Source organism: Anser anser (genome assembly GCF_964211835.1).
Source record: "Anser anser genome assembly, chromosome: 2".
Lineage (NCBI taxonomy): Eukaryota > Metazoa > Chordata > Aves > Anseriformes > Anatidae > Anser > Anser anser.
This window is the reverse complement of record NC_139721.1, coordinates 35,428,588-35,452,275: the sequence shown is the minus strand read 5'-3', so window position 1 is coordinate 35,452,275 and position 23,688 is coordinate 35,428,588. Positions and strand designations below refer to the sequence as shown.

Sequence of the window (23,688 nt, the reverse complement as noted above, 5' to 3'; positions counted from 1 at the left end):
CCAGGGCTTATTCCTGGGGGCATTGTAACAAACACGAGGTGTGCGGGTTGCAAAAGCAGCATTTGAAGACCACAGTAACACCTTGTCTTCTCTAAATGAAACCACTTGTGCTGTTTAAAGTATTGTGATATAATTCTGGATATCTGTGTTAGAAAAGTTTCAAGTATTGCAGTCTATATCTACTAGAGGCCACATTTTCCTGCATACTTTTTTTTTTTTTTCTCTCTTGTTGACCTGCTGATGTTTGCATAACTTTTAATTAGTTTAGGCCTGCTGACCACATTTCACAAGAAAAAAACTTCCAGTGGTGGCTCAGCATTTTCACTTGACATTTTTTAGCTTGTAAAACTTGTATAACCACAAAATGCTGAGGTGATACACATCATACAAGGAAAACGTGGCTCCTGAATTGTCCTCGCAAGCAAACTGAGGGATGGGATTGAGGGGAAAGGGGAGGAAGGAAGAAAGGATGTGTCAAACAAATCGCTGTATAGTGTATAGTTACCACAGTTTCAATATCTCCAATTTACTAGAACGAAAAGAATGGTAGAGATCTAATTTAGAAAAACCTCAAAGTATTTTTGAGTCATTCTAAAAATCTGAGCTAAGTAGATCCAAAAAGAAAAATCTTTTAATAAGTAAATAAAAGGTGATTTGCTATGTATGTTTCTAAACATATAGAATACTGCAGTGCAGATGTCTTCTGAACTTGCAAACTATTAAAAAGATCTCTAGTCATATTCTTTCTTTCTTTTCTGGTTTTGAAAATGCCTCAGTACATAAATGTTTGTCTACATTTAAAAAAGCATCTGTTTTACTGATAACAGTAACAACATATTTGTTGCAACTAATGTGAGCTGAATGCTCCATGATTTTATTTTTTCTGTACACTGAAGTAAATTATGAAATTATATCCCTTGCAATATATGTGGTTTATTATGCAAGTCTAAATACTACTTTTACAACCGTTCTTCTATCAGAGATTAAACAAAAACTGCAAAAGGTTAAAACCAAAGGAGATCTGCAAATTAAGAATAAATGCAGAATAAACTACTGTGATCGGGTTATCTGTCACTGTGATATATATATATACACACACATATATATTGCTTTCCTCAAGATTTACATGGCTTTAGGGAAATGCCTACCCCCCTTCCTTTTTGTTTTTGAGGAACTTGTTTTATGCTATGGCCCTTTACCTTCACTAAGCTCCAGTGAGAGTTTTCAGAGCTGTGGACCAGAATGTATAATTCTGCTGGCTTCCTCCCCTCATCTCCTCCTGCCTCCTGGGACTTTAGCGTTGTCTTGGAGAAAGCCTCTTTTATGAAATAAATCAAGCTTAGCTTCAAATGCATATCAAAACGTGCTCGCAGAGCTGGCAGCACTCATAAAGTGGCCTGCGGGTGCCGGGGCAGTGACAGTGCCGTCGGAGGGAGGACAGGTGATGCCTTGGCCTCCTGGACCACTGCACTGTGCTACCCTTGAGGGAGGACGGCAAAAGGCCAGCAAAAACATCTGGTCTTTACAGATTCGAAAAGAAAAACTTTTCTTTTACATAAGAATACAAATAGGCAAAAGTATTTCTTTACAAACACCCTTGTAAGAGGGTGTCACCCACCACATGTATTATGTCCCTGAACCAAGCTAAATTGAAGCCAGATATATATTTCTTTTTGATGACTCCATCACGGTTTGTTTTAACTCCTCTCCCCAGTCCTTTGTCCTCTTAAAAGATACATGTGTAGATAAAGGAGCAGTCTCAAACCAATGCAAAGTAACAGCAGCCAAACAAGCAGCTTTAAAGTGAAAAATCCAGCTTTGTAACACTCTCTTCCCACAATTTCCTTTTCCAGATATAATTTTCTCCTCCTAAAACAATTTCGCTGGAAGAGGTAGAATAGACAGGGAGGTGAACAGACTTTGAGTATCCATATGCACTCCGAAATCAGAAAAAATTATCTAAAATGTTCCAGGCATCTCTCAGGTGCACAAATGATCATGTAAAGCACCTCCAATTTGCTTGCTTACATGCCCAAGCCAGTAGCTCAGAGAGTCTGGGCACCTTTGTGTGCATGCCTGTCAGCCAGTGGTGTTCAGCAGTGAAGAGTTCGAGTAGCATGCAGTTGTTTGATAGCATGGTTAGTATTAACAAGAGCATTAATGAGTATTAATGAGATATACCATTACTTAGAAAATCCATGTTACTCTCCATTACCTCTTACTGGATTTATATTTCTTTTCAAAATCAGCCTACCAGCTTATCTATATTAGGCATGTACTGTCAGGTCTAAGAATCAAAAACTGTTTTGAGTTATACTTTGAAATGCTGGACTTGGTGAAAAGATATCAGATACCCTCATCTGTGGCCAAACTTAACCTTGCTTTTACAATTTCTCCCAAAGATGTCATCATTTCTTTAGAGGGAGATAAATGGTTATAATGGCCCCTTATAAGATCAGGAAGACTGGATGAATTGGGAGAAAATGCACTTCCTCACCAATTCCCATCTCCATAGAAACTCCGTGACTCTGCTCTGTCTTCTGCCTATACAGATTAGGCAACACAGTTTTCCAATAATAGACAGCGAAGTCTGACGCCTGCATTGTCTCTCAGGGGGGTATCACGAAGAGCAGAATTTAAGTACAAAAAGAGGACCTTGCCAAGTGCTCAGCCTTGCCTCCCCCAACTTCCAAATTCTTCCTGTTGCTATTCAGGTTCCTAAGAAAATTTCTCATGAGAATCATCAGCATTTTCTGCCAGGGTACCCACAACTCTGATGATGCTTTTGTCAACTATTTTTGCTTCAAAGGATGCAATGTCATTGAAAAACTAATGCACACTACCAGTATCACAATTCATGTCACTTTTTGGGAAGACAAGGAATCAGGGAGCAGACTATGGGATGCTAATTTAAACATAAAGGTTTATATTCAAATTCATTGAATGGTTGATGCATGAATGGATGTGCTTTTTCAGCAGTTCAGCTAGAGCAGATAAAAATAGTATTTTTTTAATTAAGTGAAGTATATGAGGGAACAAATTCATTGATTATTAGTAGAAAAAGAGGAAGATATTAAACTGCAGTAGATGAACATCAGCGTGCCAAGTTCTTCTGTTAACAAGAATGTATTGATAGATTTATAGACTTTAAATTACGGACAGATCATTTTGTTGTCTCATCAGACCAATAGATCAAAGCCATTAAACTTCACAGTATTACTTCTGAAGTGAATAGAGCTTCACAAAACATGTTGGTAAAGCAGCACATTAAAAAAAGAAAAAAAAAAGAAAAAAAAAAGCCACCACCACAACAATTCTGGCATGAGGTTTTCAGCAACAAAAGTTTCTCAAACTTCTTGTGTTTTCGAGGCTGATCACCCATTCAGTATGAAAATCCATAGTGCCTAATTTCTCATATAAATTTGTGTAGTTTCAGCTTTCAACATTTATCATACTTTCCTTGGCTGTTAAATGACTCTACATTTTCTTCTATAAATGCACTTATGCACTGTAGTCAAGTGACTCTCAATTTTATTTTTAATGGACAAAATCTGTTGGAGTATTTAAGTCTTTCATAATAGGGTATATTCTATGGCTCTTGAGCAGTTCCATGACTCTGTTTTTTAAGAGCACCAATTCTTCATATATATCTACCTTTCCAATAAATTCATCTTTGCTATAGAGAATGAAGCCATCACACATGTTCCCTACATTTATAAATCCATGGATTATATTATCCCTTTTGCTACAGCATCCTAGTGGAAACATGCTCTATTGCTTTGCCCACTTTGACCCTAAACCATTTCAGAATGATTACTTTTCAATATAGTATACTAAATAATTTCAAAATGCTATTCTTATGTATACTCTAGGTTTCTAGGTCTGCAATAACCGAAACTTGCTTCAGTTTAGTCTGAAAATTTTGGCTTATCCAGCAACAGAGATCACTTTGTACACATGTTCTGTCTGCATTAATATTTGCCAACGTGCATGTTACATGCGCATTTTATCTGCAATACCTTATATTTCCAAAGTATTAGTTGAAACATTAATTAGATTAAAGCTTCATGCTAATGTGATCAGATGCATACCCACCCAGTGAAGTTTCTTTACTAATAAGTGTTTGAGATGTCTGCTTCAGGAACAAGAAAGTTATGTACTTTGCTTTCTTTACATATGTATACTTAATCCCAACACATCTGCTGCTTCTGCAGCCTTTTCCCAAATACTTCTTGTCCCTCCATGAGATGTGCTCACAACCTCATGTTCTGATTCATTGTTCACATTATCCTAATGTTTTTGTCTCTTCCACAAACTCTGTCTCAGCTACATTTTCAACACAGATTCTCTTACTTTTTTCTCTTGATGGTATGTTGAGATACCTTCCCTGACCTATAGTTCAAATTACAATATAGAAATAGTATTGCTGGAATGAAGGATGAAAAGTTATCTGTACACTGATCTCACATTTCACCTATAAACACTTTCCCCTCAGCCTGGAGCCCCAGTGCTGGGCAATTTATGCTGTATTGATTCCAAGAAGGAAGAATTACTGTCTGACAGCTATACCGTGTCCTTTATTAGCATCCAAAGTAGAGCTGGGATTTAGCTAACAAGGTTTAACTATCTCCTTTTGCAGCTGTTGGAAGAAATAGTCACTTCTGAGGTGCAATTAATATCAAGGATATGTTGTGTTGTCACACTTAAATACCTGAAATATATCGTCCTTGGAAAATCTATGAGTGTGCCGGAATACCATGTGGACACAGTTGTAACGATTCTTCTGTCTCTGCTCTGTCATTATTTCAGCATAATGAAAAATATGGAAAGAGCTGAGATTTCTACAGTGTAGTAGAAATGAATATCCCTATTTGTATTTGTGTACAGGACATTTTTCTATACTTTCTCTAACGTTGAATTAATGAGGTAGCCAAGCAATGTTACATGTCTTGGGCACAAAATAAAGGATTCTGAGACATCCCAATCCTTGTTCTTTGTATGTTCGGTATCCCAAAAACAGAAGACATATTTAGTTGTTTCCAGCAACAGTTATTGGTCTGCTCTCCAGATTTATACATCTGATAGTTTTTGTCTGAGTGATCACAGGACAATGTGACAAACTTTCTTCTTTTCTGACTTATGAGTAGCTCATAACAGAAAATACTGCAAGTCCAGTATGAATTCTTATAGCACTTTGCTTGGATACCTTCTCCCTCCTCTTGACTACATAGCCTTTTTACGTTAGAAAATGGCTCTCACATTTGCTGTCAGAAAACAGTGCACCAAACTTGTTACTGCACACGAGACTGTCTGCACACATTAATAAGGACTTTGTCACTACTGTTAGAAATCCTTGTTCTCTCTTTTTTTTTCTTTTTTTTTTTTCTTTTTCTTCTTTTTCTTCTTCTTCTTAGGGAGCTCTGAGGTCACTAGATGTTATCATTTAAACACACTGATTCTTTGCAGTATCCCTCTGCATGCTCGGTGAATTCATGTGAACATCAGCTTTGTTACATCCCCTGCACAGCCATGGGTCAGTCATGACACTCCTTGCTCCCAGGGACAAACATGGAATTCATCACTTCTACATAAAAATACTGAGCTGGATACGTAATTGTGAGCCTGCTTTAGAAAGTAGCATTTTCTGAATCAGTCTCATCATAAAATGCAGCTTGGTATTTGCTTTTCTGTTCCACTTTCTTCATTCTCTGCTTTGCTCCATAATGTAATACTAGGACTTATTTTTTTAAGGAACACTCACAGTAATCTGGGTGCCTTTATCCCTACCATGCATCTACATAGATATAAGATTATCCTTAAATCAGTGTTTCTTAAACAGTGGGGGACAATTCAAAGTGCAAAAGGGATTTGGAAGGAGCAATCCTCCTCATAGAGCTGGAATGTGCTCCTTTGTGGGGAAAGGGGCAAAATGGGAGGGCCTGGGAGGAAAGCACTAGGCCAAATAATCTGGAAAATGCTTGGATTGTGTTTTCTCTTTACGCTTGTGAACATAAGGTCCTGGAGAGACTTCTAGCTGGGCACTCAGCTGGGTCAAAATCACCGGAACAAGTCAGTTCTGAGACAGAGTTTATCTGACCAGCAAGCAAAGCACAGGGCATAGCAGTCTGCAAAGGCAGAAGCTGAGCTTGGAAAGTGAGGGGGAATCCTCCAGTATTATTTGCATAACTGAAAATCTGCCAGTAGCCATAACCTGAAGTAGCTATTCATGTTAGCTTTATGGGTGTGGGTTTTTTTGGTTTTGTTTTTGTTTTTCTGTTTATGGTTTTCTCCCATGGCCTAATAGCAAATAAATACTCATCTTTCTTTCCTAAGACCACTTTCACGTTGAAAAAAAAAAAAATAGACCTGGTACATTGCTGCTGGATTTTTCAATAGATACAACTAGGTTTTTGATGGAAAGTTCTGAAATGTTGAACACAGACTTCTATGGAAACATATGCAATAGTTGCCACAGGGATGAGCTAGAACAGAGGGAAAAGGTAGTGGTACTCTTGTCCAGGGCAGAATGCGTCCAAGTGCCTTGTATAATTGATTCTAAACTACATTTAGGGAAGGTATTGGGAGCTTCCACTGGCAATCAGAAGTGACAGATTACATCATTTCCACCCAAAATATCCCAAATGGAAAGGATTTTATTGTGAACTGCATCACACTTCTTTTTTCAGCAACTTGTTCTTTCTCTCCACTTCACTAATGAAAATTCAGACTGTTTTGCTTTCCAATTTAAGATGTCTTCAAATGGTTTTTAGCCTGTAGAGAAAGATCAAACAGCAACCATATATTTGTGTTTCCTCATCTGATTCCTAGTGCTGCCCTTTCCTCATACTGCTACTCCTGCACTCTCTAGGCCAGCTTTTAAATTTGTACATAGAACAGGCAGTTACCAGAAGAGTTTATCTAGGGGAAGCTCATCTACGGTAGTTCAGCTACTTTGCGAAGAAAGCTTTTCATAATACTCTTTCAATATATTTATAAAGAAGGTTTAGATTTGTTTTGAAATTGCATTTTCCATATGTTTGTCAGTTTCTTTCAATTCCTACTCTGGAGAAAATAGTCATTAAGAGCTCATAGATATATATGTAATTATTTTTCCCAGAAAACACTTAGCACTGAGTGAGTTAGTTCTGCTGATATATTTGTCTTTAAAACGGTTAAAATGCACAATTTCAGACTTGCTTGAGTACTTTATAAAAACAGTTCCTATTTTTCTGTGGACAATTGAAATGGAAATCCTACTATTTACTGGTCAGGCATTTATACAATTTGTTAATGATTTTCTTTAGGGACATATTGGTGGTATTGATTTACAGCTGAGGAGAGGAAAAGGTTCGTTTTTCTGTTTAGACGTGAGTGCCAAAAAGATGACTGTTAAAGGCACCAAAGGTTGGCTCAGCACAGCCTCTTCATGACAGGGTTTCTTGTGTGTTACTTCTCCCAGAAAGCCAAACTAAATGCTATATGCCCAATTTCCCATGTGTTTTCTTTCACCATGACAACTAGCTAAATGTGACCTTGACTTGTAAAACCATGTGTTGCCATCTGCAGTAAAAGAGAGCTAAAGATGAAAAAATCCTTACCATTCTTTCTCCCAAAGGAGAAGCAGGAGTATTAAGTGATTTCCCCTGCCTTGGACAATGTGGTAGGAAAATTCTATTTAATTAAAAACAAGGCAGAAAGAAAAGAGGGACATTTGTGTTTCAGGCATGAAAAGTCAAAGTCAATGCACAGCATATTCTACAAGGGTAGTTATTAGGATTATTCAAACAATTTCCACTTTCCAGTGATACAGGTGTGTTTTTTGTTGTTGTTTGTTTGTTTTTATGAAAAATATTTTTTAATCAGGTTAAATGGAACTGCTGTTCAAGTCTCTTATGTCCTGTACAAACCAAAGGTAACCAAAAGGTAAACAAAAATGCCTTTTACTATTGTTATTATTACTTTTTTTTAGAACATTTAATTGTGGAAGAATTTCAACATAATGAATGTCAACGAAAGGAAATTTTAAGGAAGGTGAAGGCTGGTAATGCTCCATTTTTTCCAGAGAGCCTACCAGGTCTTTCTTCCATGACTGGAAAGCTGGAATCATTTTTATTATCTTTATTATAGATATCCCTTTTTCTAGAGCTATCACACTTTAGAGATGGGATGTTCTTCAGCTGAAATTTTTCTACCTTTCCACAATAATTATGCTTGTCATGAAGGGCATTGTGAGGTAAACATCACTCAGTTGCCCCTGTGCAATGATCCCATTCTGAATAATTCAAAAGAACACACATTTCTGACACAAGGTAAGAATGACTCATGCTAGCCTTGTGTTAGAAAAGTACTCTCCTATTCTGTTACGCAAATCTGGCCAATTTTTAAGCCTTTTTAAATTGTAGTTTGAACACTGTCAGTTAAAACTTTGTAAGCTTTTGGCAGCTCAGTTTCCAAAGAATATTTTTACATTTGAGTTGGATGTATCCTGTTATTGCAATAGAATGTTTTGGGCTGTTCAGGCTATCAAATCTGGTTTAGCTATGTTCTTAAGGATTTCCTGCCAGGTCCTGTCAACATGGAAAAAGAAGGTGTTGTGTTTGAATGCAAAAGTAACAGGGTTTGTACATCTGAGCAGCAACAGAAAAACTAGAAGGAGATGTCTATAGGGAATAAATTGGGAGAGAGATTGGTTGGAAAAGAATGCCACAAGAGGAATTGGGGTGGGAAACGGATTTGGACCTAAGGTAACTGGGTCTGACTAGGATTCAGGGTGGGTGAGATGGTGGGGAATAGGTAGAGGTCTGTACGTGCCTCAGCACACCTTTCTCTAGAGAGATTACAGTGCTTCTACATATCACTTTGCAGGCAAAAGACAGCTCTTACACCCTAGAGCACAGCTGTCCATGCTCCAGCTGGTGCAGATCCCATAGCAGCAGACAGTTTTCCAGAAGTAACTGCAATGGTACTAAGCTGGACACTGGGGATGTCCAGCACAGGTTTTGATATTAGAACAGAATGGAAACCTTCTATTTTTAATCAAAAGAGTTGTGTAAGTAAATTCTCAAGGTGTTTTCATTTTTAAATAGCAGTTTGGAAGAACATAATAATTCTAAGCTAAGCAAAGAAAGATAAAAAATGCCAGAATATAGTTTGCCTGTACAACTTCTTTCCTTCATGCAGCATGAGCTACCACCTTGCAGGTGGCATCTCCATCTTCCTCTGATTCAATGGGCTTCTAGGAGTGTCCTGTGGGAGTCACACAGTCCCATGTTATCCTCTGCATTGAGGTGTCCAGAATTGCTCTTTGGAGGCACTTAACTCTATTCATTGACAGTTTAGTTCCCTGCTGTAGGGTAGATGTTTAAGCCTGAATGCATCTAGATGATGCTGACTGTGCTGTTATCCCACAGGGCATCATCCTCACTGCATAGAAAAGCTAGACCTTTACTGGGAAATAATCAAAGGCGCTGTTGTTTGTGGGGCTCCTTTGTTTGCTAAGGGGAAATCTGGCAAGGATGGCAAGAAAGGGAAGAGGAACCTTGTGGTTAAATTTTGTGTTGCTCTGTGATTTGTGGCTATACTATGAAGCCAAATTTTTTCAGATGGTCACTCATTTTTGGAATGCCTTTCTGGAGGGATGTGGGCAGATTTGCAGTGAAAAAAAATGTACTCGCTTTTGGAGCTGAAGTAGACAAAGTCACTGAATGTGAAATACTTTGAAAAATATCAGGCCCTGGTTGTTTAAGTCATATGCCCAAAATACTTTTGGCCTTTTGACCCTCAATTCTCTCCTTGTGATATGATGGTAACACTTACCTCTTACAATGTGTCCCTGTCCTCAAAGTCATCCTGTAAAAATAAATTCATTTTGCTCACAAAGCCGTTAAATACAATATAGTGAGCAGAGCCATGAAAAAGTTCATGGGGAATTTAATAACCCTGTCTTCAAAGCAGGATATGAATTGTGTATAGTAAATAAGGCCTGCAGGCACAAATATTGCATAGCCGCTCATTATTTGAACTCTGCCTGTCCTGTGCATTGAATGAGAGAAGAATTGAATAAAATAGTATGCATATTTTCATGGAAGCTGATTTTGCTTTTGATATTTGCTTTTACTTACACAATTTTACTTTTGATACTTCTCAGCTTCTGAAAGCTTGCCTTGCCAACTCTCATGGACTTTTAAGATATATTTAACATGCAATTAAAAAAGCATTCTTCAAATCAGCCAGAGGTTTGCTTTGCATGTAGCTCAAAAATTGCTCCTGGCTACATCTATGTTTTGATTCAGTTCAGATTTTAGGCAGCTGAAAAGGGCCCATAAATATCTGTTCCTTGGAGTGGGCCTTTTCACTGCTCCTCCATCTTGATCTCAGGGAATCTCAGCTGCTGTCAGTAAGAAAACCAGTGCTCATAAGAAAACGTTATTGTATTTTTTGGCAGTGAAAATAGAGATAATTCCTCAGTGACTGCTTACATAACATGAAATAGACTTTTGAAGAACACTTTTTTATTCCCCACTATCTTTTATTTTAGAATTTAAAATTATTTTATGCACTCTAAAGTTTAACATAAAAGTTTCTGCTTGAAGTCTGCTCTTTTCTATGACTTGGATCTCTTTGTCCTGATATGGTGCAGTTCATGGTATGCACTCTCATAAGAAATAGAGGACTTACGTCTCTTAAAACATAGCAATAATAATAATAATAATAATAAAACAAATGCACAGAATTAACTTTTCAAAACCATAACTATAACAAGGTGAGATGTTATTTCATGTCATTATTTCCTACAATCTTTCTATTTAAATAGAAATTTTGCTTTCCCTGTATAGCTATAAAATAGATGACACTCTTAAATGAGCTTGAGTACAGTTTGCTTTCACTTCTATTACTTGTTTTCCGTCTTTTTTTTTAAAGAACTACTCAAATACATACATCTATTTTCTACATGAAAAGGCAGGGAGAAGCTCTCCTCAGAAACTTCTGTAGCTGATATGATGAGGTGAATTGCCTAGCTGCCACAAGAATGACTGTGGTGAGCCATGCCTGGGCTAGTACAGAACCACAGAAAAGTCAGTCAGGTTTTACTTGTTCAAATTTGAAAAGATATCATCCAGTACAAGTTCTTACCTAGGGTATTCATCCTGGTTTTCTTGAAACAGATGTATCATGTCATGCATCATCACAAAGGCACATCTCAACTGAAAGTGGAGGAATATCTGTTAAAAGCTAAAGTCCTGCTTAATATATGCCAAGCCTACTAAAGTCAAAGAATATCTTCCTCCTGAAATCTCCTTTTCCCAGTTAGCCATTTCAGACATCTTCAGAAGTAACCATCTGTAGTGCAGATGCTACAAGTTAAAGATCAAGTGGTAGACTTAATGCTGAATTTCACTTTTATGTTTAGACTGTATGACCAGATCTCATTCTCTAGTGGATTTTTATCATTCTATTTTCCTCTTAAAAATATATGAGAGAGATGCTCACAGACCCCTAAACATAGCAGTGTGAGTACGCCACTGTAATTAATTCCCTCGTCTACTCCCTATTTATTTATTTATTTATTTTCAGTCTACAAGCCCTGTGGAGTTTGCAGATTGATTCAATTGCAAAGTTAGATTCCCACTGTGATCACAGTTTTGAAATCACAGGGTCTTTCTGCCTGTCCTGTTAGCCCAGGAACAATGGGTGCTAATTAAAACCCTGCTTAAAAGGTTCCCCTTTACTTTGGTGTTGGAGGCTTTCAGGGGGCAGGCAGGGGAAGGATGCCTTGTTCTGTTTATGCATATGCAAGCACTTAGTGAGCTGGGCGGCTGACTGTGGGTCGAGAAAACACTACAAAAGCCTGGTGCTTATAGGAAAGGGCTGGATTTCAACCTGATGAGGTTAGTTAACAGACTAGACTGAAGGGGGCCCAGCTGTATTTTCTGCCAAAATTTGAGGCACATTTCAAAATAAGGCTTGTTTTTTTTATCATTTGCTTCTATGGAAATGTTCAGGTCTCTGTCTTCTTCTATCAAAGTGAGCTGTTTTTTTAAAGTGCAAGGATAACAAGTTTCCTTTATTTTTATCAATAAGATTAATATTTTAAACAATTTTCAAGCAACTGTTTTTTTGCTAGACATCTGGTATGTCTGTGCCAAAATGTGTATATGGAATAAAATTACTCTTCTACTTCAGGAGTTTTTTTCTTGAGCCACTATCTTTTTTCTTTTTTCTTTTTTTTGTAAATGGAAATAATCGCACTAGACATTTCTGTTGCTCAGTAGTGTGACCGAGTTCTAAGAAGTATGCAGACTTCTGTTTTTCCAAGAAGGAAAAATGGGAAACAAACTACACCTTACAGCTTTACTTGTAAATGTATATAAAATTACTCAGTGCCAGAATATGGCAAATAAAGAATCACCTTCATTATGTCAGGCAATTTCAATACACTTGGCTTTTCAGCAAATGCAAAGAATGGAAAACACAGTATTGCAAATAAACTCATCAATAAGCCACACAGGTTTTTGTTTGATGTCATTTGTAACTGACAACTTGATCAATCTTACATTGAATAGTCCCTTAGAAATACCAGAGTAATAGGAGCAGAATCTGTCTCATGCCTTTTGTTGAATTGCAGTTCATTTGGTGGCATTCACAAACCTGTCCTAGTCCTCATCAGCTGTTTTTATTGTATAAAACATCTCACCCATTGGGGTAGCAGAAAATATATCATGGGATAAATCATGTGTCATTGACAGTGAATGGTCAAAATGAACAATTCACAGATAAGCTCATAGTTTGACAGGTATTATTCTAAACTTTTTTTTTTTTGTCAGTCCCTATGAAGAATGAATGCTTGTGTAGAAATCAGTAGTGCCTTGCAAATAACTCACCCACCGAAAAAGACTATATTAATTTATCTTTCTTCCTGTCTACAAACATTGTCTAAGGAATTAGCTTTATAGCTATTTTAATTAAAGGGGTGATAAGATACTTCTCTTTTTTATCTTTACAGCCATATGCTGTAATAATTAATAATGCTTAATAAAGCTACTTGCATGCTGAAGACTGCTTAAAAGACTAAAGATGTATAGGATCAGGGCATATGGCCTTTGTTGTTAGCCACATGCACAGAGGAATAAAGGCAGCTAAGCCCAACCTCCTACTCTTACTCTGTCACTCAGTGGCTGTTCACACTGTGATTCCTGCTGCGGGGAGCAGACAACTGCTTTTCTTCCTCTTCTTCAATTTTTTTTTTTTTGTTCTAGTTGTTTTAGTTCTCCATACAAGTGGGGAGAGGAAGGAGAATGTTTAGGAGAAACCTGGCTCTGCCCCTTCCCCTTTTACCATGTTGGGCAGGCAGAAAGGGAAAGCTCCTAGAGCAAAGGGGAAAAGATCCATCCAGTATGGCCCCTATACCACCCTTTTCATCAGCACGAATATGTGCATGTGAATGCAAAAGCAAGGTGATTCTGCCAAACCAGAAGCTCCAAACAGATGTACCTGTTGGTTTATGGACTGACAGGAACATGTCTCTGTTCATGCAGCGCTCTGCAAGGGTATTTAGCTCTGAAGGAGTACAGCTGTTATACAACTGCACCATCTCCCAGATCTGAGCCCATACCTGCACATATGCTTTGTCTTGCCAAGAGAAAGGACTAGGAACTGCCTGAGGTGCCTCTCTCTAGAGCAAACATCTAGAGTGGGTGCTAAGGACCAGCTCTGCAGAGGCCATTGAACAAGGAGACAGACCTCTTGAACAGGCTCTTCAGAGGTGAACCCCTCAACAAGGGTGATGTGACCTTATTTGCTGGAGCTTTTCAGGGAGACTGATTTGTTAGACAGTAGCAATTGAAATAAGCAAATCACGAAACCCATCGCCCAACCTCTGTTAACAAATTTGTGAACTGCATTTTGCCTTGTCACAGGAGAAAGTGGTGATTTCTAGGCTTCTGTCGCTACAAGCATGAATCCAAAAAAGATTAGCAAAACCCCATTAGCAGATAATTCTTAGAAAGGTACTCTAAAAGAAAACTTCTCCCTCTTCTGTCAGCACCACCCTAGATTTCTCCTTTGATAGCTACACCCCATGAACAGGCCAAGGTGAACTGGCCAGTGTCATACAAGCTTGCTATAGAGAAGATGTACCTGCCAGCAAGAGGTGCCTTTTGGTCTTGTTGACTCACCTCCTCATTTTCACATCTGCTGCTACTACTGCCACCTCAGGAAAAGGTGATGCCATCTCAGAGTTTCAATTCTCATCAGATAAATAGCTCCAAATGATCTAATTTGCCTCAGCCCATCTATTTCCATTTTCCTAAAGGATCATACCATCTGTTCCTCAGCTTGAAACTAGCTAGCCAGGAGAAGATAAGAAGATTTTCTCTGGAACATGTTACTGATTGATCCTGGGAAACTGAGTCAGGGATTCCTGTGAGACTTTGATAAACCTTGCTCCACTGCAGAAATGTAAAACTGGATAGTGCATCTCATCTGTACTGTACCATCTCACACTGTGTACAAAGACACTGTGTGAGATGGTGGCAAGAAAAGGCTCTTCAGTGTTTTCACAGTTATTTCATGCACAACAGTTGTCCAAACAGATGACTGACAGTTGTCTTATCTGGTAGGTCCCAACCACTGGCATCATAACTTTATGTTCTCAGAAGCTGAACTGCTACCTACACATCTTCACTGCTTTCTACCATGTATGAACAAGTTTGGTATAAACCTAAGCAATTTGCTTCTGGGAAAAAAAAAAAAAATCCCCACTGCAGTAAAGTGGGGAGTGGGGAGCAGAGGGGAAAAATATCTGATTTTAGGGAGAGTGTGTACATGAAGGAATTTCATGATCTGTGAGCAGGTGACTAAGCCGATGGTCCAGGAAGTTGAAACCAGACAGCTATAGTGTGTAAATTTGTTTGGTGAAGGAAAATGAACCGTTAGCCTTGTGTAAACCCAGCCTGATGTAAAGAGGATGCCTGAACTTTCCTGGATGATTGGCAGTATTTTTATTAAGAAGCTGCAAATAGGATTTAAAATGTTTAATTCTTACATTTTTATAACATTTTCCAACAAATGAGAATGTGTCTCTGGTAAATAGAGTCTGCTTAAGGACAATAGATTCAAGGTTAGTCACCAAATTATTTTCTCTGCTAACACCTAATTTATACAGCTGCTAAGCTTCAATCTTGAATGAAGTGCATGGGTACCACAATTAACATAATGATAATCAAATCAATTTCTTCTTATCCCTAGTCCTGTCTGTTATGGCTAAATATTAATACCACCTGTGAGATTGGCAGGGGGCTCATGTCTGCTCTTGCACAGAAGAACTTGTGCTGTGCAGAAGCCTGCAACTGAGCCAGTGAGGCATCACGTGAGATCTTTCCCTGATTACCTCTGGCTCTGTGAATCTATGTGAATGCTTAGACTGCTGGGTGGCAGAAAGGTCAAGAATGCATGGAGCCTTCTGGGAAGTAAGGTAACTCTGCAACGTTTCCTAACCCAGCTCTGACAATGCATGCACTTCTCTGTGTGCTGATGCATAAGCCCTTTCTAAGGCTCTAATGAACTAAAAGCTTGTGCTCACTGCAGTGCATGTTTTAACCCAGATCTGTCTAATTCAAGAAGATTGTTAGATAACCTACCTCTTAACCCAGCCTTTGCCCTCAGATGAGTCTAGCAGGAGCTAAATACACTGGATGATATTTGAAGCTGGCTTGGAAATGTCCTGAGCTTAATTAAAGGCAACCTCTTCGGCCTTATTCTGCTAAGTATACCCCACTGGACAGGCGCACTTCCCCTGAAGTTTCCACCCTCCCTGTTCTCAGGGAAGGATCAGAAAGAAATTAATAAGGATCTATATACCACTGGGAAAGTATTGTCATTTTTGTCTCTGTAATTAATCTTTACCTGTTGCCATGGAAGTATTCATAACTCTCAGCAAACAGTGTTTTGGTGGTTGATGCTGATGGGCTGTAATGTACATTTATTATTATTTTACATTTCTGATGGCCTTTGGAAGCTTATGGCTGGCGATTTTAATAATCCAAGAGCAATTTTTATTTATTCTACCATTTGCTACAGCAGTGCAGAAGAGAAGAGATTTAGCACTGGAGCAAAACATGACACCATTTTGTTGCTTTAAATGTGTTTCTCAAAGTATATGTAGATGAAACTTCCAGCAAAGACTGATAGTATGTGGGTGGATGTTGATCAAATAGGTGAATAATTATAATAAATTTACACTTATCACATCAATTATAAGCATCCTTTCAGTATGTTGTGAAGAAACATTTTCAGAAACTGTGCCACTTAATTTAAATGCAATTTGAATACAGTTAAGTAGATTCTACTGGTTTTAGTAACAAAGTGAAGGTGATATACAAAAAAAAAAAAAGTAGTGAAATTGTACAGCTTGCTGACAGTGAAGATCTCACATACCCATACTTTATCCTGAATTTTATTGTTTCCTGCTCTGGCAAGCCTTATAAAATGTATCAGAGAGTATTTTGATAATCCAAGTATGTTTATATAGCATGATGAGACAACTGTTCATGATGAAAATGTCTGTAGACCTTAGCAATGTAGAAATTTGTTAAAAAGTGACATCAGTATGTTTTTACTAAAATATCAAAAACTGCTGTTTAAAACTGGTAGCAAGTGCTCAGTCTGAGAAAAATCTAACAAAACAAAAAAGCTGCCTTCTGTTCCCTGTTAGTGTCGAGGGCCTTAGCACTGCACACGTAGTATATAAATAAACCACTGTGATCAACACCTGAAAGCTTATAAATGTCTGAAATGTATGGTGACAATTTGCAGAACTTCTGCATTGCTCCCTCATGCCTACTTACAAGCTATTTGGGTAATCTGGAACCTGTTAGGTGATACCATATACCATTGTTTGCTAGTCTCTTCTAGTCTTGCACAGTGCAATAATAAACACTGCAGGAAATGCCTTAGTTTGTATAGAGGAATGGCAAAGCCATGCAGCTCTCCTTTGTTTTTTTGTGATGCAAGAGTGCCTGATAAAATGAGTTGCAACCGACCTGCCTTAGCCACCTGGTAAAGCCATGCCTGCTTTCAGCTACCAGTCTTACATCTTAGCAGTTCATTATTTTGACCCAAGTTTGCAGAATCTTTCATTCCATGTGATTTGAATGTTTGCATTACTGTATTTTATCACTTGGGATCTGCTTGCTGCAGGAAACTAGCTCTAGAAAAGTGTATATATTAGGCCCAGTTCACTTCCACTAGAACACTATGGGTTCACGCATATATGGCAGCCAAACTCCCCTGAAGCTGTTTTCAGTGAGTAGATGGAAATTCCATAGAGGTCTCTGGACCTGGTTCAGAACTGACCCCAGTGATTGTTACCCATCAGGTGTGACTGATCATTAAAGGGCTTTTAAGTGTTTCCAAGTTGTTCCCCAATTTATTGCACAGTTTGGATGCCAAAAAAAAAAAAAAAAAAAAAAAAAAGGCAAGTTGCTCACTGAAGAAAAGGAGTAGTAAAAAGAACAGACAGGGTCCTGTTCACCTTCTACCCTCCTCTCTCCTTTCTTTACTGCTCTTTTCCCCTTCTGCGCTGTTTCTCCCTTCACATGTCCTTCCAATCTCTAATTCCTACACGGTTTGAAATGTTTGTGAGTCCTATTTCAGTTCTGGTATTCAATAGATGTGAGTCTCATTGATTTATGCCAGGGCTGAATATTGTCCCCATAGCATACCAAATTGCTTCAGCACACACATGGAATGCCAAATCAGTGCACAGGCATACCACTTTGTAACTACTTTATTACTCATTTACACTTGGTGTGAAATTTATACCCTTATTTATGTCACTGCTGAACCTGGGCCATTATATAAATTTGATCCTGGACAAAGCTGGATGGTTTAGAGTACTGGCAGTGGATACAGCACCTATCCCTGTAAATTATCAGCTCAAATTCTAATCAAGTAATTCAACCAAACCAACCAAAACTTATTTTTGTGCAATGCTGTCATAAAAATGAAGAAGCTGGTCTCCTCCCTGTTCCCAGTACACGTGTCAACACGACAGTTGACTCTAATTAACACCCTTGCTGGCTACAAAAGTTCCTGAGCCAAGGATTTAAGCAGGAAGGGAGACTGAACTTTGTCCTGGCCCTAAGTCAAGGCAGGTTGATGAACAAGCAAGTCCTACTGTTGCTGCAGCTATAGCTGCCTTCTATTTTCTGGGACTAACAGCCTGGCATCTTCCACAAGCATGTTGCTTTCATTAAAAATAGTAATAATAAAAATTTAAAAATATATAATTCTAGTCTCTTTGTATAGTATAGGTATTTTCACTCATTTTCTATGGAAGTTTTAGAGTTAATAGGACTTTGGTCTGAGTCAGGATTACAGGATTTTGACCCTCCTGGGATCTTTGTCCTAGATTTCAGCCTTGGCAGGTGGAACACTCTGTAACCAGCTGACATTTCAGTGGCTACTTTGTGAGTCAAATATCTTGCCTTATGTTTTCCTTTTTGGTTTGGATGAGTTTATATGGGTTTCTGAAGTATTTGGGAAGGTTACATGAACTTCATGGTGCCACTGCACCTTCCTCGAGCCAGAGAAGTTGCTTTCCTCATTGAGAAATCACACTTCAAAAGAACTTGCGATGTTTTTTAAATTACTGTTTCAGATGGCTTTTATTTCCAGATGTCTGCATCACTCAGAAAATCTGAGTTTATCCTGTTTTTTGGTATTTCTGATTTATTTTTCCTATTTAGAGGGTTCTTTTTTTTTCTTTTTTTTCTTTTTTCTATGTGTCCACTTTCTTCTCGCACAGAAAAAAAAAAGGAGAAAAAAGAAAAGTGACAGTGACCTCTGGTCTTATGTCAGTCTAAGGAAAGAAAAAAAGAATATAAAAAGATTCTGGATCTCAGCCATTACAACAAAAAAAAAACTGTTGAAGACTTTGCATGTATAAATTTATCTTACCATGGGCATGATTATTGATTAAATTGCAGATTCTTTCTTCTACTACGTTATTTCAGCTTCATAACCTGAAAAGTGAAAGGTTAAAACCTGTTGCACTTTTGTGCTGCTGTAAAGCAGAGATGGCCAAACTGTATTCCATACACTACCTGATGGTGGTCCAGAATGCTGGATGATCACGCAGTTCTGGCTCCTTCATTCTTTTTCTCATATTAAATTGCATAAAATCATTTCCTACTGTTGTGTTTCCAAGTAAGCAACCAAACAAAGTACTATGGAGGTATTGTGTAGTCCCAAATTAGAGGGGTGTGCTAGCACTCACTGCTATGACTCTGACCGTGAAAGACAGTTTGAGGCAAACCTTCTGTAAAACTCCTATATATATTTCAACAGATCTATCATATCTAAGGAATGCAATGTCTCCAGAGTTACGAGGACACCAAATTCCTATGGCCAAGGTTAGTTTTGGCAGTCTGGGTGTGAATGCATACTGTGCAGTCTTGCTGGGATACTGATCTGTTTTGGGATCAGTGTTGGAGTCGAGACTTGCCCTTGCCTGACTCATAACAGTGGATCTGAAGAGCCAGAAACGGCTGGATCTGGAAGGATGACAGCCTCCCCTCCTCTGCTGGGAGGGCAGGTTCTTGCAGCAGGAAGCCCTCAGGAGACCGAAAAGGCTTGCCAGAGAGGTCTCCTTGCTGTCTTCTCCCAAAGGATTTTCAGTGAAGAAACAGGAAAGCACCCTTTCTCACAGCAGTTTACATCATACTGTTTTCTTCAACATGGAACTGGGATTTTTTTTTCACAGACTTCTGCAGATTTAGCAAATAAAGTAAACTGTGGCAAATGAGTACTCTGTATTCTATGCAAGCTAAAAGTGTATCTCCTACAGAAAATCCCCTGTTCATGCCCCTGTTTTTTTTAGTCCTCCAAACCCATATCTAATCTAAAGGCATAAATCACTTTCCAAGATCCACCAAATGCAGTGGGTTTGTTATGCTGCCTGAAACGGCTAGCTAACGAACCTGGCCGTGGACCTACTGAGCAATGTTTGATAGTAATTGTAAATGATGCCTGTTTTTATTGGAGTGAAGTAACATTTAAGCATAGGTAATATAGATGATAAACTTGCAACACCAGCAAACTGAAAAACACATGGGAACCGTATGTGTGCCAATTCAAATACAGCTTTATTAAATGCACCTGATTTTGAGCTACCTTTTAGTATTCTATTTAGCAGTTTAATGAGAACCAGTTATAACATAGGGTTGTTTTTTTTTCCGTGTATTCAGAATTCAGCAAGCTACACAGCTGACATGCATATCAATTTAAACAGACGGCATCAGAAAAACACTATGAAGGCCTTTACTGTAAGCAAATACAGGACATCTATGTGACCTTCCCAACCACCACATCATTCACACAGCCATCTGAGAACATCTGAAGCAGAAGCTATCAGTGTTTCCTTGAGACCTCCTAACATAAAGACTGTATCATGAATTAAAGAGCTCAAGCTGTTGACTAAAAGGACTCTGGCACTGCGACTAAAGAATGGTACCTAGCGGTGTCCATTCTTACATTAACATCTGCAGCCATTGAAATGGCCACTTGCTCCTGAAGGCAGGGGAGCAGACTATTATGGACAAGTTACAGAGTCCTCTTTCAGCTGCTGTTTCGCTGAAGTGCCAGGTGCAAAAGATGTGTTCAGAAAGAGACTATAGAAGAGGGTAATGGTCACATCGATTACAAACTGATAATTGCTTGCTCACTATTCCTCAGTATTCAGCTGACTAGCTGTTTCAGTAATTATTTTCCTGTTCTTTATTTCTATTAATGGTGTGCTCAATATTGGGGACTGTTTCCCGTCTTTATAGCTCTAACCCACTGTTGAAACCCTGGAAGTGTAATGTATAGCATTAGCTTTAGTGTTCATGATTAATATAATCACAGGCTTAGCTCTGGAAAGAATCAATCCTGCAGTTTACATTAGCTGTTAGATGACCTAAAATTCTCCCCTCTCCCCGATCCGTATGCAAAGAACTAGTTACATGGTTTTACTTCTCTTTTTAGTTATTCTTATGATTTTGCTAAGTCTGGTGAGAGAAAAAAGCTGACTGTTTGCCACTTCCCACAGTCACAGTAACCTTATAGTTCTGAGTTCTGTTCTCAGATGTACGAGGATGATGAGGGTCACAGAACACCATACATCTTCGTTAGCTTAGCTACTGCACCTCTAGCTGCTGATTTATATAGGTTAGAATTCAACAGATGAGACAGATAAGCACAAAAGTCTGCAATTATTTTTTCTTTATTTTTTTTTCTTTTTCTTTTTAATCTTTTTCTGGTATTTTTTTTTTCAGCTGAGATATTATGAGGAGTGACATCCTTTGTGTGAAGTAATTAAATCATTACTTTTTAAAGGTAGGCAAATTACAATCATTGCATTTTATTAGATATTACTCTTTTTCTCAGTTAATAATTCTTGGCTTACGTAAAGGTTTCAGGAGCAAATGCAAGTTGACTACATTTTATCTAAGCCTCAGAAATGTAGACTCTTCCTTAAAAAAAAAAAAAAAGTTCTACAGAAATAAATTTCATGGCAATGTGTACAAGTTAGTAAAAGAGAGTAAAAGAAACAAAACCTGCAATTCCCTATTCTCTGAAGAGAAGAAAGTGAACTATTTGAAGAGGCCAATTATGGAAGCTGAGATCAATATAGCATTAAAAATCAGTTAGGGTGAAATGCTGGATGATGACAGATTATCATATGAATTAGATCTTTGCTAGAAGGAACAATTATCACAGCACCTGTTAGAAGCTTTCTGTTGTTATTTCGATACTGAAAATCTCCTCTTATCAGTGAACAAAAACCTCGATATTATTGACTGAAAAGAAAAAATGTTGGCAGATTCCATATCATGGCAAAGAGTTCTGGGAGCAGTGGAGCAGATAAAATGCCCACCAAATTGTGGTCAGTCACAGGTGGGGAGCTATGAGATGCAAGTGATCAAAGTATTTTTAACAGATTTTTTAGAATATGAGAGTCCTTAAAGCTGGTGATATTCATGAGGTCAGAACAGTTTCCTTGATAGCTGCAAGAAGGCTTTGACTGGCAATAGTTATATATTACCGTGAAATGTTTTGTGATAAGGATTACATTCAGTTGGTGAATTAAGATAATAATAGAAATCCCCAACATGTGGAATGAGAAATGATTCCCTCCCATATACACTAAGCAGAAATAAAAGACAAGGGTCTCTGGGTTCGCTGTTTGTGCTGATGGATGCCAGAATGGTGAAACTCAGGAGTACACGGAGCCTGTGCTGCAGCTTCCGACACTGCCAATGTATGCTAATTGTTTTATTTCTAACCTCAGAAAGCTCAAGGCTGATGAATCTGGGACAGGATAATCTGTCTAATCCTGTGTTTTGATGTCATTCAGCCACAAACAAAATTTACTGTGTGAATCATTTGTCATTTTTGATGAACATTATTAAATCTACTCTGGCCTTATCAGAATAAAGGATGAGCCTACCCCAAACTAAATAGAAGTGGATCCCTTGACCACTACAAGAACAATTGAATATTGTTGCCTCTCCAGGCAGACATCTTCCTGCCTCCCCAGGGCACTCTGCTTGCTGTTGGCTGTTGGGTATTACTTACCCCTGCCGTTTTGGGGTGCTGAATCTGCTTTCTGATTGCACGTCATCGTCCTGGGAGAAACCAGCAGCCCATCCCCATTATTTCAATATGGTGCTGCACAGAAATCCTGCTCTTCACTTCTCTGTGAGGAGGAGAGCACATACACAAAATAAGCATAAATTTGCCCGTGGGCATTACACCCCAGTGCAGGGCAGGGAGCAAAATCCTTACCTTGAAGCCACCATGCCGGGTGAGCAGGGCTGCCGGAGCCAGCTGCTCCGGGGAGCTGGGTTGCATGGCAATGCCATAGCCCGGCCGCTGCATTGTGCGAGTGCCCTAATTGGAAATGCCAGGTCTCATCCGTCCAGCAAATCATGCTGAAAGCGCAGTCGCCTGCCTGGGCTCAGGACTGTCCTACCCAGCTCCTGGCTGAGAAATGAACTGTAATAACACCCTGACGGTATAGGGGACTGCTTGCAGTAAGTACTGTATAAGGCAATACTTGGGAGCAGAGAAGGGCTGGGGAAGGGGTTTAAGCCACTTGTCCCTATTACAGTGAGTGTGTATGGTGTTGCTCTGTGTTCTCTCTATTTCCTGAACTTTTAACCTCATCCCACCTCTAGCCATACTCGAAATGACAGCCACTGAAAAGGGGGGCAGGGGGAATGCTTTCCATTCCTTTCTCTGTCTAAATATGCAAATATACAAATATGTTTAAGCTGGCCATAGTCTTCAGTACTGCTTTCTCTCCCAGCCAATGTGGCAGTCCACATGAGTGAAAGAAGATCTTTTTGAGGTAAAGTGCTTAATTGTAGGACAGATGCCAAAAGAAAGCAAGAACACACTTAGGTTCTTTTAATGGACAATGGTTTTATTGATGCTTTCAACTTTGAGCTAACGTATGGGTACCATGAGCTAAGATACCCAATTGTATGTACTTGTATTTCCAAAAAAGAAAACATTTTAAGGAGTATAACCTCTTAATGGAGAAGGCTATTCACTTTCTAGTTCGCTTCTTGCTGATTTGTGGATATTGAAAATGAAAAGCCAAAAATAGTTCTTAAATTTGCTAGTGAGATCCACGGCAGTGCA

General features: G+C 38.6%; 1 long non-coding RNA gene across 1 annotated transcript; it reads right to left on the bottom strand.

Annotated features, from left to right (window-relative positions):
• Positions 1–210: 210 nt before the first annotated feature.
• LOC310893701 lies at positions 211–23,394 on the bottom strand. The gene is made up of 5 exons (XR_014579220.1): positions 22,828–23,394; positions 22,618–22,738; positions 11,134–11,204; positions 9,817–9,849; positions 211–6,771 (listed from the first exon to the last, which is right to left on the bottom strand). It is a non-coding gene; the product is annotated as an uncharacterized lncRNA (long non-coding RNA).
• Between the last annotated feature and the right edge of the window lie 294 nt (positions 23,395–23,688).